Genomic DNA, 12,437 nt, shown 5'->3' with positions numbered 1-12,437 from the left:
TTATGATGCCACTACATCCCATTTCCCATTGACAAGTTGCTCAACATTGAATTTGAGTTTAAGGACGTGACCAAATCAACCCACAATCCTCTATCTCAAAGTCTATTTCCTAAAACCATTCTTGGGACCACTTCCTATATTAGGTTTCTATAAAGAAGCGAAAACTATGGCAGTTATCTTAACTAAGAAAATTAATGTAAAGAGCTATTGGAGACATCACAGGTATTGGAGAATTGAAAAGGAAAAGCGGAACAAAGAAGTAGAAACTGCAAGAAGTAGATGGGATAGTAAAGGGTCAAGGTTGGGATTATTGGGACCAAGCACTTGTAGAGGCCCCGGGGGAGCCGGAACCTGGACCTAGCGGAGAACATGCTGTGGATTTACCTCTGGCACCTCAATAGCTCAGAGGAGGGCCCTATGGTGTCGGGACCCTGACCTCTAAGGAGGGTGGCTGACTAACTGGTACTGGTATCTCTGAGGAATGTGATGAGGCTCCTTCTGGGAAAATGTAAAGAAATCCAAAGCTAGAACCAACTGCTGCTGCTGGCAGGAAGAACTGTTGCCTGGGCGACACTGATAGAAACAGGAAGCAAACAGGAAGGAGCAAGTTTCTTCTCCCTTCTTCCTGCTTCTGATCTCCCACTGTTTGCAGAACCTAACAGAGAGTCAGCCTGGCAGAGGAAAAATGGGAATTTCAGAGACCCAGTCTCAGCACCACAAAACACAGGATGGGTGGGCAGGTTGGAAGCTGAGGAACAATTTCTTTATAGCCAGCAGAGTTAGACGAACATTGTTCAGAGTACATCCAAAAGGATAAGGGAGAGGCAGGAGTCTAGGGCATTTCACAGGTTTCTAGCATCAGTAACTAAATGAAAAACAGAGAAAGAAGTGGAATATATGTGAAGTGGGCAGGAGAGAGGAGCTTGAGTGTAGCGTGTGAAAAGATCTGTTGGGGTTGATAAATTTAGTTCAAAAACAATAAAAGGCATAAACATTGAATTTGAAACAAGGGAAGGGTATGTTTAAAACAATGCATAGATTTCTATTTCCCAATAATCTTTTGGTCCATTTAGAAGTATCGTATACTTTCTCCTATACCCTACAATAGGCCTTCTTCCTTGTCTCAAGATAGTAACAAAAGTTGGGTATATGCTCTTAACAAAATTATCTGAAAAATTTTCTTGAATACTTGGCTTCTAACATTGGTTGTTGATGTGAGAGTAAGGCAATAGTCTTGAAAGTAAATAATTTTCACTGAATCCATATATTTTTAGTATGGCACCCTATTCTTAACCAGACAAGATACCCTCTACTTTATCCTTTCCAGGGAATCAATCCTAAGCGTTCTTCAAAGGTCCTAGAGGGACAGTTACTTGGGAGCCAGGGGGGAAATCTGGTGGTTTAACTACTGATGAAATAGACTTTTAATCCATTGATTTTTTAGAGAGAGTGGGAGGGAAGGAGAGAGGGGGAGAAAGAGAAACATAGATGTGAGAGAGACACATCAATTGGTTGCCTCCTGCATGTGCTCCAACCATGGGGGCCTGCAACCCAGGGATGTACCCTTAACTGGGAATCGAACCTGCAACCATTCTATCTGTGGGCCAAAGCTCTAACCACTGAGAATACTGGCCAAGGCTACCTCTGCTTCTTAAAAATGTGTGTGTGTGTGTGTGTGTGTGTGTGTGTGTGTGTGTGTGTATCCCTAGCTGGTTTGGCTCATTGAATAGAACATCGGCCTGCAGACCAAAGGGTCCTGGGTTTGATTCTTGTCAAAGCCATGTAATTTGGTTGCAGGCTCCTCCCCAGCCTGGGGCCCAGGTCGGGGCTCGTAGAGGAGGCACCAATCAATGTGTTTCTCTCACATCAATGTTCTCTCTGTCTTTTCCTCTCTCTTTCACTCTCCCTAAAAATCAATGTAAAAATATCCTCTGCTGAGGATTAACAACAAAAAAATTATATATATACTAGTGGCCCGGTGCATGGATTCATGCACATTGAAAGGAAATTAATTAGAAGAAAGATTCGTGCAGTAATTACATTACTGCAAAAAATTACATGTCAAAATAGTATCTAATCTAATAAAACAGTAATATGCAAATTGACCGTACCTTCGCTATGCCCACAGCCAATCAGAGTGAACAAGATGGTGGTTAATTTGCATACGCTGAGGGAGGGAGGAGTGAAGAAAGCAGAAAGCATGGCGGCTGCGCGGGTGGGTGGTGGCGCAGCTGTGGAGCACGCTGCCATGGTGGCCTCTGAGGTGGTGGCGGGCAGTGTGAGCGGCAGGCGGGACATGGCAGGCGGTGTGCGAGGCTGCGGTGGCCTTGGAGGTGGTGGTGGCTGCGGGCAGGGCGTGGTGAGGCGGGTGGCGCGTGGTGGGGTGGGTGGGTGGGTGGGGCGCGCAGCAGCAGCGCGCGGGGCTGAGGAGGCGGTGGCAGTGTGCGCGGTGGGTCGGGGTGATCAGAGGCGGCGGCAGCGCACGGCCACAGAGGCAGCTGCGTCAGCGGGCGCAGAGGGTAGGGAGTGCGGGGCGAGGTGGGCTGGGTTGGGTGGGCGGGACAGGTGGGAGGCGCCCCGCCCATTCGTCCCGCCCCGCCCCGCCCGCCGCAGCGGGAGAGGTGGGGGGGCGGGAGGGAAGCCCGCCAGAAGTCTTGCAGGAAATATTCCTGCAACGGGTCCCTAGCATATAATATAGTATTATAAAATTAAAATACAAAATATTTTAATATCGCTATTTGCCCTTTCATAGAAGTGTCAGAGATGAAAGAAAATTAGTAAAATGTATATGAAAATAATATATATAAATTAATAAACAAACAATATTCTGTCGATGACATCACTTTCTTTCGGCTTCAGAGGTATGTTGTGCCAATAGTTGGTCTTCAGATAACATTCTGGCATCCCATGCGATTGGTGCCAGTGAGAGCTTTATATGTATCATGCATACGTGAGTCAACGTTTATTTTTAAATTGCCAGTGCGCGTCATATGTACTGACTAGTTGGTTAGACAGACGGTTGGACGGTCACTTAGCCTTTTCTATATATAGACTAGAGGCCCAGCGCACAAAATCACACATGGTAGCCCGCCACTGCTCACTGTGCTCGCAGCCCCGCCCACCCACTGGCCGCCCCATGTGCGCCGCCCTGCCTCGCCATACTCACCACCCCGCCCACCTGCCACCCACCTTGCTGTGATTGGAGCCTATGGGCCACAGGGGAGGGACCGAGAGGTGCGCAATGCACCTCATGGCGACTGGTCTAGCAGTTGTTCCGGTCGTGATGCTTATGGCCTCTGGCCTTTTATTATATAGGATATATTTTTTTATTATTCATTGAAAAGAAAAAGGGAGAGGGAGAGAAAGATAGAAACTTCAACGATGAGAGAGAACCAATTGATCAGATGCCTCCTATATGCCTCTCATTGGGGATTGAGCCCACCACCCAGGCTTCTGCCCTGACTGGGAATCAAACTGTGACCTCCTGGTTCATAGATCGACACTCAACCCAATCACACCACTCACTGCAGAACCAAAGGAATGCTGATTCACCAGCCTTCCAAACCCTATTATTAGGTGAACTTGTCCCATTGGAGACACGTGTGTTCCACCCTCATTCTTCATGGAAGTTTTTCAAAATGAATACAGGCATCTTTCCAAAGAGGTAGTCTCATTCCAGTTCCTTAGGAGAAAAATAGTTCCCTATACTTCTAAACTACCAAAAAAAGGATACACTTTCCTCACTTGCTAAGTCTTTTATGTTTCCAACTAGCTTGCAAGCTTCTTGAGTGCTTTGCTACATGTTTTTATAATCTTTATAATTCCTAATAATATTACAAAAGTTTATAGAAGAGATCAGTGGGCAGAAAGTATGAATAGAATTTCAATAGAAGGAAATAGTTTTTCAGAAAGAGCCTAATTAGTAGTAGTTCTAAGTTTTGACCTTTATCTTCAACACACTAAACAAATCCAATCAAGGGTATCATATTAAAAACCTTTCTTGAGTAGCTTCAGCGCTGGGTACTCTATTCAACAGGTTTTAGTTGACCTGTGTGGCACTCATTCATTATTAATGCTTTCATTTCCTGTATCAGTTAGGGATTGTTTTCCTGGTAACAAAGATTTGGTTGCAGTGGCTTTAAAAAAATTAGTTTTGCCCTAGCCGATTTGGCTCAGTGGATAGACCCCTTGAACTGAAGAGTCCTGGGTTCAATTCCGGTCAAGGGCAGGTTCCTAGGATGCAGGCTAGATCTCAGGCCCCAGTCAGGGTTTGTGTGGGAGGCAACCAATGGATGTCTCTCTCACATCCATGCTTCTCTCTCTCTCTGTCTCTCCCCCTCCCTGCCACTCTCTAAAAATTAATGGAAAAATATCCTCTGGTGAGGATTAACAAAACAAAACAAAATAAAGTTTATTTTCTCAGTTAAAAGAAGTCCAGAATTAGGTAGTTCAGTGTTAATATGAAAACGACCGAAGGCATAAAGGGTCCAGGCTTTTTTACTTCTCCATTCTATCTTTCTAAGCCTTTGGCTTCCATCGTCAAGGTGCCACTGCAGTCAGACCCTCATCTTAGCCTGAAATAAGTGGAAAGGCAATGACAAAATGGCAAAACAACACAACAAAACACACACAAAACCCTGTGGTAGTTGTCTGCACTCTTTTTTGGAACTTTATCATAAGTCCAATGCAAAAAGTTTTAGTTACACCTCATCGGCCAGAACTTATGTGACATGGTCATACTCGTTCCCAATGGAGACAAAATGTTTTTTTAAGTGCAATTTTAAAATGCTCCTGCCTTCTGTTATTAAGCATAAGAGGAGGATGGCTAAGAGGCAGGCCACTCCCTGCCACAGTTCCTTTTGAATTTTCTGTACATGATTTCCCAATGCTTGGCATGAGTTGTCCTTAGAATCAATGAATAAATGCATAATGCATTTATAGATAAATCAAGCAGTTCACAGTATGATCTCTTTTTTTAAATTAATTGATTTTGTTTCTAGAGCAGTTTGAGGTTTATAGAAAATTTTAACAGAAAGTACAGAGAGTTCCCATACACCTCCCTAACCACTCTCATACAGTTTCCCTTATTATTAACATAATGTGATCTTTGTTAACATTGACACATTATTACCAACTGAAGTCCACAGTTGATTTTAGGGTTTTCTCGCTTTGCAGAGTTCTATGGGTTTTGACACATGCATCATGTATCCATTACTACAATATCATACAGAATAATTTTACTGCCCTAAAAATCCTATGCACATCTTCCTTCCTCCAAAGGAACCCCTGATCTTTTTATTAAACAGAAAGACAACTTTTTGTAAAAGATTTTTTACTGATTTTTTTTTTTAAAGAGAGCGAGAGAGAGGAAAGAAGAGGGGGAGAGAAAGAGAGAGAGAAGCATTGATGTGAGAGTGGCTGCCTCCTGCACACCCCCAACCCAGGGATCTAACTGAAACCCGGGCATGTGCCTTGACAGGGATTTGAACTGGCAACCTTTCAGTGCACAGGATAACACCCAACCAACTGAGCCACACTGATCAGGGCCCAATGATCTTTTTACTGTCACCATACTTTTCCCTTTTCCAGAATGTCATATAGTTGGAATCATACAATATACCGTTCTCAGACTGGTTTCTTTCACTCAGCAATATGCATTTAAGTTTCCGTCATGTCTTTCTGTGGCTTAATAGCTCATTATCTTATCTATAATAATAAAAGCGTAATATGCTAATTAGACCAGATGCCCTTCTGGACAAAGCGGTGGTGGCGGCAGCAGAGGCGGCCGCAGTGGCAGGGGCCAAAGTAGCAGCTGTGGCAGCGGGGGCCGAGCCCCTTGCACGAATTTCGTGCATCAGGCCTCTAGTCACTGAATAATATTCATTGTATGGATGTACCAAAGTTTGATTATCCATTCATCTATTGAAGGACATCTTGGTTACTTTTCAATTTATGATTAAATTGCTTTAAACATTTATGTGTAGACTAGTAGCCCAGTGCACAAAATTTGTGCATGGGGTGGGGGGGGGGGCTGTCACTCAGCCCAGCCTGCACCCACTCCAATCTGGGACCCCTCAGGGGATGTCCAACGGGCCTAAACCGGCAGTTGGACATCCCTCTCGCAATCTGGAACTGCTGGCTCCTAACCACTCACCTGCCTGCCTGCCTGATCACCCCTAACCACTCTGCCTGCCAGCCTACTTGCCCCCCAACTGCTCCCCCCACCAGCCTGATCGCCCCCAACTGCCCCTCCACCAGCCTGTTCACCCCCAACAGCCCCCCTTGCTGTCCTGCTCACCCCCAACTGGCCCCCCCCACCAACCTACTTGCCCCCAACTGCGCCTCTCGCTGGCCTGATCGTCCCCAACTGCCTTTCCCTCCTGGCCTGATCGCCTGTAACCACCTCTGCCTCGGCCCCGCCACCATGACTTTGTCCAGACGGATGTCCGGAAGGTCTCCCGGAAGGTCTCCTGGTCTAATTAGCATATTACCCTTTTATTAGTGTAGAATAGAGGCCTGGTGCACAGGTGGGGGCCAGCTGGTCTACCCTGAAGGGGGTCCCGGATCAAGGTGGGGGTCCCCACTGGGGGGCGTGGCCAGCCTGGGCAAGGGGCTGATGGCTGTTTGCAGGCTGGCCACACCCCCATAGGGGTGAGGGTCCCCACTGGGGGGGGGTGGGGTGGGCCTGGGCAAGGGGCTGATGGCCGTTTGCAGGCTGGCCACACCCACTTCAGGGTGGGGGTCTCCACTGGGGGGTGTGGTCAGCCTGGGTGAGGGGCTGAGGGCCGTTTGCAGGCCGGCCAAGCCCCCCAGCTTTGTCTGGAAGGACATCCAGAAGGTCTCCGGAAGGTCTCCTGGTCTAATTAGCATATTACTCTTTTATTAGTATAGATTTTTGTTTTTAACTCATTTAGGTGAGTATCTAGGAACATGATTGCTGGGTTGTATGGTAAAACTATATTTTGTTTTTGTTTTTAAATATATTTTATCATTTTTACAGAGAGGAAGGGAGAGGGATAGAGAGTTAGAAACATCAGCTGCCTCCTGCACACCCCCTACTGGGGATGTGCCCACAACCAAGGTACATGCCCTTGACCGGAATTGAACCTGGGACCCTTTAGTCCACAGGCCGATGCTCTATCCACTGAGCCAAACCAGTTAGGGCATGTAAAACTATGTTTAGCTATGTATGAAACTGACAAAATATTTTCAGAAGTGACTACCATTTTGCATTCCCACAAGCAATGAATGAGAGTTCCTGTTGCTCCATATCCTTAGCATTTAGTGTTGTCAGTGTTTAGATTTTCAATATTCTAATAGGATTTAATTACTTAATGAAATACTGATGTCTCATTGTTTTTTTAATTTGCAATTCCCTAATAACATGTAATGTTGAACATCTTTTCATGTGCTTATTTGGATATCACATATCTTTTTTGGTGAAGTGTCTATTTAGGTCTCTCATTCATTTTTAATTGGGTTGTTGAGTTTCCGAAAGTTCTTTGTATAGACTGGATAACAAATCTTTATTAAATATGTGTTTTTCAGGTATTCCCTCTCAATCTGTGGCTTGCCTTTTCATTCTCTTGTTTAATCAATATTTTTAGCATAAAGTGGCTCATATTTTTTTGTTTCTTAAATCTCTTCTGTATTTTGTGATGTCCCCCCTTTTTAAAATGGCTTTTTTAAAAAAAAATGTTTTCTTTTTTTAATATATTTTATTGATTTTTTACAGAGAGGAAGGGAGAGGGATAGAGAGTTAGAAACATCAATGAGAGAGAAACATCGATCAGCTGCCCCCTGCACACCCCCCACTGGGGATGTGACCGCAACCAAGGTACATGCCCCCGACCTGAATCGAACCTGGGACCCTTCAGTCCACAGGCTGATGCCCTATCCACTGAGCCAAACTGGTTTCGGCTAAAATGGCTTTTTTAAAAATTGATTTTGAGAGAGAGGGGAAGGAAGAGGAATAGAGAGATAGAAACATCGATGAGAAAGGAATATCATTGGTTGCCTGCCTCCTGCATGCACCCCTATTGGGGATCGAGCCGGAAACCTGGGCATGTGCCCTAACCAGGAATCAAACCAGTGAGCTCTTGATTCCTGTGTCGATGCTCAATCGGTGAGCCACACCAGCCGGGCTGTCCCTCTCTTTAAAAAAAAAAGTGTGTGTGTGTGTGTGTGTGTGTGTGTGTGTGTGTGTGTGTGTGTGTGTGTTTGATTGATTTGAGAGAGAGAAGGAGGGAGAGGGAGAGAAAGAAAACTCAATGAGAGAGTTCAGCTGCCTCCTGCAAGCCCCTACTGGAGACTGAACCAGAAACCTGGGCATGTTCCCTGACTGGGAATTGAACCAGTGACCTCTCCGTGCATGGGATGATGCCCAACTGAGTCACATGAGCCAGGACATTATTTAGTCCTAATATTATTTGTTTGCTCCTATTATCTTTTATCTGGATCCATCTCACAGGACTTTATTTTATCTTTTCAGAGATCTAACCTTAGTTTTTTTGGCCACTTATATTACATCTATTTCTATTTTAATTTATTCTTTGATCTTTATATTCTTCCTTCTACAGAATTTTGGATTCATTCTCTTTTTTTCTAATGTATTAAGCCAATCATATAATTAATTTTGAGTCTTATCTTCTAGTGTAAAATCATAGATTATTAATTTACCTATACCTATAAATTCTCATATATATAGTATTTTTATTACCTCTCAAATCTAATATTATAAATTTCCATTGAGATTTCTTCTTTGATCTTTCAGTTGTGTTTTTAAATCTCCAAATATATGGAGTTCTAAAAATAATAATTTTATTATTGATTTCTAACTTAATTGTAATATGGTTAGACAATGAGATCTGTATGATAGGATTTCACCCCCAATTTGTAGGAAGTTGCACAATGGCCTAAATAAAAATTAATTTTCTTAAATCTTCCTGGTATGTTTGAAAAATAGCTGTGATCTCAAAATGCTGGGTGGAGATCTATACATGTTCCTTCGAAAATCTTAATAGCCCTAGCTGGTTTGGCTCAGTGGATAGAGTGTTGGCCTGCAGACTGAAGGGTCCCGGGTTTGATTCTGGTCAAGAGCATGTACTTTGGTTGCAGGCTCGATTCCCAGTGAGGGGCGTGTCTCTCTCATCGAAATTTTTAACTCTCTATTCTTCTCCCTTCCTCTCTGTAAAATCAACAAAATATATTAAAATAAATAATTAATTAAAAAAAGAAAATGTTAATAGTATTGAAGGCATTCCTGCAATGACTGGCAATTCTTGGATATCTTCATATTTAAGAGTGCTATACACTGAATGTTTTATGTTCTCTCAAAATTCATATGTTGTAAACTAACTCCAATATAATGGTATCATAAGGCAGGGGCTTTGGGAGGTGATTAAGTCATGAGGGTGGAGCCCTCATGAATGGGATTAGCGCCTTATAAAAGAGGCCCAAAAGAGCTCCCGACTCTTTTGCCCAAGTGAGGACACAATGAAAAGGACAGATGTCTATAAACCAGGAGGCAGCCACTTACCAGGCAATAAACCTGTTGGCGCCTTGATCATAGACTTCCTAGCCTCCAGAACTGTAAGAAATAAACTTCTGTTTATAAGCCAACTTGTGTTGTTTATAAGCCACTTAGTCAATGGCGTTTTGTTATAAAAGCCGAAAGGGACTAAGACAAAGAGTGAAGTATTAAAAAGCTGATTGGAAATTCTTTATGCGCAGATGAGCCTTGTTGACTGGGTTTTCAGTGTAGGATGATTGCTTATGGACCCAGACAGTTCATTATGGGATCCCTCACATGTCAATATTCTGCCATTCTAATCTATCTTCTACAATTATATTGGCATTTGTTTGTCTATTATCTTCTCTCCTGATCTTTTTTCCATCGGGTTTATAAACTTGACACTCCTTTAATTTCATTAAATACTTGTTTTAGTATTTTTTAAAAATCCTCACACAAGGATATGTTTTTACTGATTTACAACAGGGATTGGGAACGTCTGGCCTGCAGGCTGTATAAGGCCCGAGAAATCATTTGGTCTGGCCCTGCCAAGGCATTAGGGGTGAGTTAATTAAATGTTTGACCAAATACAGCAGGCTAATTTTTAAATTGATATTTTTGTATGGCCCGCAAGTCTATATATATAAAAGCCCAATATGCAAATTGTCCCTGCGGGAGTTTGACCCGGAGACGGATCACTCCCTATGAGGTGTGTTGATCACCAGGGGACGGTGCAGAACGAAGGAAGGCTCCGGCCAGCAGCCAGCAGCCGGGGAAGGGAGGCCCCAGCCAGCAGCTGGATAGCTCCAATCAGCCCTGATTGCCAGCCAGGCCTACATACTCTACCCGTGTACGAATTTCGTGCACCGAGGCTCTAGTGATGTTATAAATATCCAAATGGCCCTTGGCAGAAAGGAAGTTCCCCACACCTGATTTAGAGAGAGAGAGAGAGAGAGAGAGAGAGAGAGAGAGAGAGAGGGCAACATCAATATGAGTGAGAAACACTGGGGATCGGGGCTGCAACTTAGGTATGTGCCCTGACGGGATAGAACCTACAACTTTTTGGTATATGGGACGATGCTCCAACTGAGTCACCCGACCAGGGCATTAAAATTTTTTTATTGAAGCATATATACATTCAGAAAAGTGACCACAAATATGCCTCCTGAACATACATGTAAACTAGCATTCAGATTAACAGAACACTGTCAGTACTTCATGAACCTCCCATGTTCTCCTCCAGTCATTACTCCACCAAGACTAATGACTACTTTGACTTCTAACAGCATGGCTATTTGGGTGTTTCCAGTTTAGGATTAGTACAAAGTATGGGTGTGAACTTCTTTATACATGTTCTTTTAGTGAACATATGGACACATTTCTGTTGAGTACATACCTAGGAGTGAAATTGTTGGGACAAAGGTTTGCATATATTCAGCTTATCTGATACTGCCAAACATTTCAACAAAGTTATTGTGCCAATTTATGTTCCCTTCAGCAGCATATTAAAGTTCCAGTTGCCCCACAAGCTTGCCAATACTTGATCTATACTGTTGGTTTTTGTTTTGTTTTGTTTTTTTTCATTTTAGGCTTTCTGGTGAGTATGAAATGGTAGCTCACTGTGGTTTTAATTATTTGCATTTACTCTTTAAAATGAGGGAGTTAATCCCTTATATCTGCCAGAAATTTCCCCTTTATGGTAACTTATCTAATGGAACTTAGAACCTTCTTCCTGTGCTGGAGGGGTTAGAATAGAGGCTGAGGGCAACAAGCTTTGCACTTAGACACACTGAGGTTTGATTCCCAGCTCCAATGCTTACTTGTTTTTGTTACCGAGAAATTTATTTAACCTTCTTAATTTTATGCAAAATGGCACTAAAAATAGTCCTGCTTTACTAGGTTATTATGAAAATTATATGAGATAAAATATGCAAAGTTCCTAGCACACTGTGATCACATATTCAACCAATGGCAGCTATTATTATACTTTATATTGTTTATGCACATCTCATTTCTCCTTCTGATTTACATTCTCTGACAAAGCAATAGCACACAGCACACACTAGCTGCCTCACATACTAGTACTTTATTGCTGATAAAGACTGGTTGAGTGAACGATTTTAAATACAAACGGAAGGTATTGTGGTTGTTATAAAAGAAGGCATAAATTATTATAATGGCTATAGTACAAAATACATTGCTAATGAGTAATACATTGTTTAAACAAGTGTCTCTCCTATTTACCTTCATTATTTAACAGTTATTGTAGCAGGAAAACACTCCTGGAGCTAACTAGTAATAATTAGATGTTCCATATTGCATTTGTGAGGGTTCCAGAAAAAAAATGTCACCCTAGAAACAAAAAGAAAACACCATTTTCCTCAAGAGACGTTAAGCTTTTCAAATTTTAACCGACTCTTTGTTCAGCAGTGAAGAAACTGGTAAGGCAACAGCTGCCCCAGCAGCTTCCGTACAAGATGGCGCCGCCCACTTGTACACCCCGCCTGGGATTACGTCCCCCGGTCGCAGGACCGGAAGTGGTTTCGGCCCTAGTGGATCCGGGTGGGTGCGCGCAGGTGGCTGCGGAGGTTCCAGCTCTTCAGCCTGAGGTGCCGCAGGTGTTCGGGTGGGATCCGGGCCACAGGTAAGTGAGGGTCAGAGGCCCGCGAGGCCTTCCACCCGACTTGTGCGAGGGGCGGAGGGGGTTTCCAGTGCGGATTGAGAAGAGGGGTCGTGGAGCTGATGATGTCACCGTGTGTGGGGGCGACTAAATTGCGGGGACCCTGCCGTCCCAGAGCGACTTGGCCCTGCCCCTCTCCCCGCCCCACGGCGTGGCTTCCTCGCACCAAGTGCACGGGCCCCCCACGCCCTCCCAGAGAAACGCCCTCGCACCCCCCTCTCTCTTCAGAAGCACCTCCCAGACCTT

The 12,437-nt window shown here is 43.9% G+C and overlaps 1 protein-coding gene across 3 annotated transcripts in view; it reads left to right on the top strand.

The window, feature by feature from the left end:
* Positions 1–12,437, top strand: part of EXD2 (exonuclease 3'-5' domain containing 2) — a 70,081-nt gene that overhangs the window by 18,076 nt on the left and 39,568 nt on the right. The window contains exon 1 of one of the 3 annotated variants that reach the window (XM_008138913.3): positions 12,087–12,155. The exons of the other annotated variants lie outside the window; for them this stretch is intronic. The gene's annotated coding sequence lies outside the window, so the exon portion shown is untranslated. Of the gene's footprint in view, positions 1–12,086; positions 12,156–12,437 lie in introns of those variants that run through there. 3 annotated transcript variants of the gene reach the window in all.

The sequence above is a fragment of the Eptesicus fuscus genome, chromosome 5 (assembly GCF_027574615.1).
Source record: "Eptesicus fuscus isolate TK198812 chromosome 5, DD_ASM_mEF_20220401, whole genome shotgun sequence".
In the NCBI taxonomy this organism is placed as follows: domain Eukaryota; kingdom Metazoa; phylum Chordata; class Mammalia; order Chiroptera; family Vespertilionidae; genus Eptesicus; species Eptesicus fuscus.
Note: the sequence above shows the minus strand (reverse complement) of the source record. Positions and strands in the feature narration are given on the sequence as shown.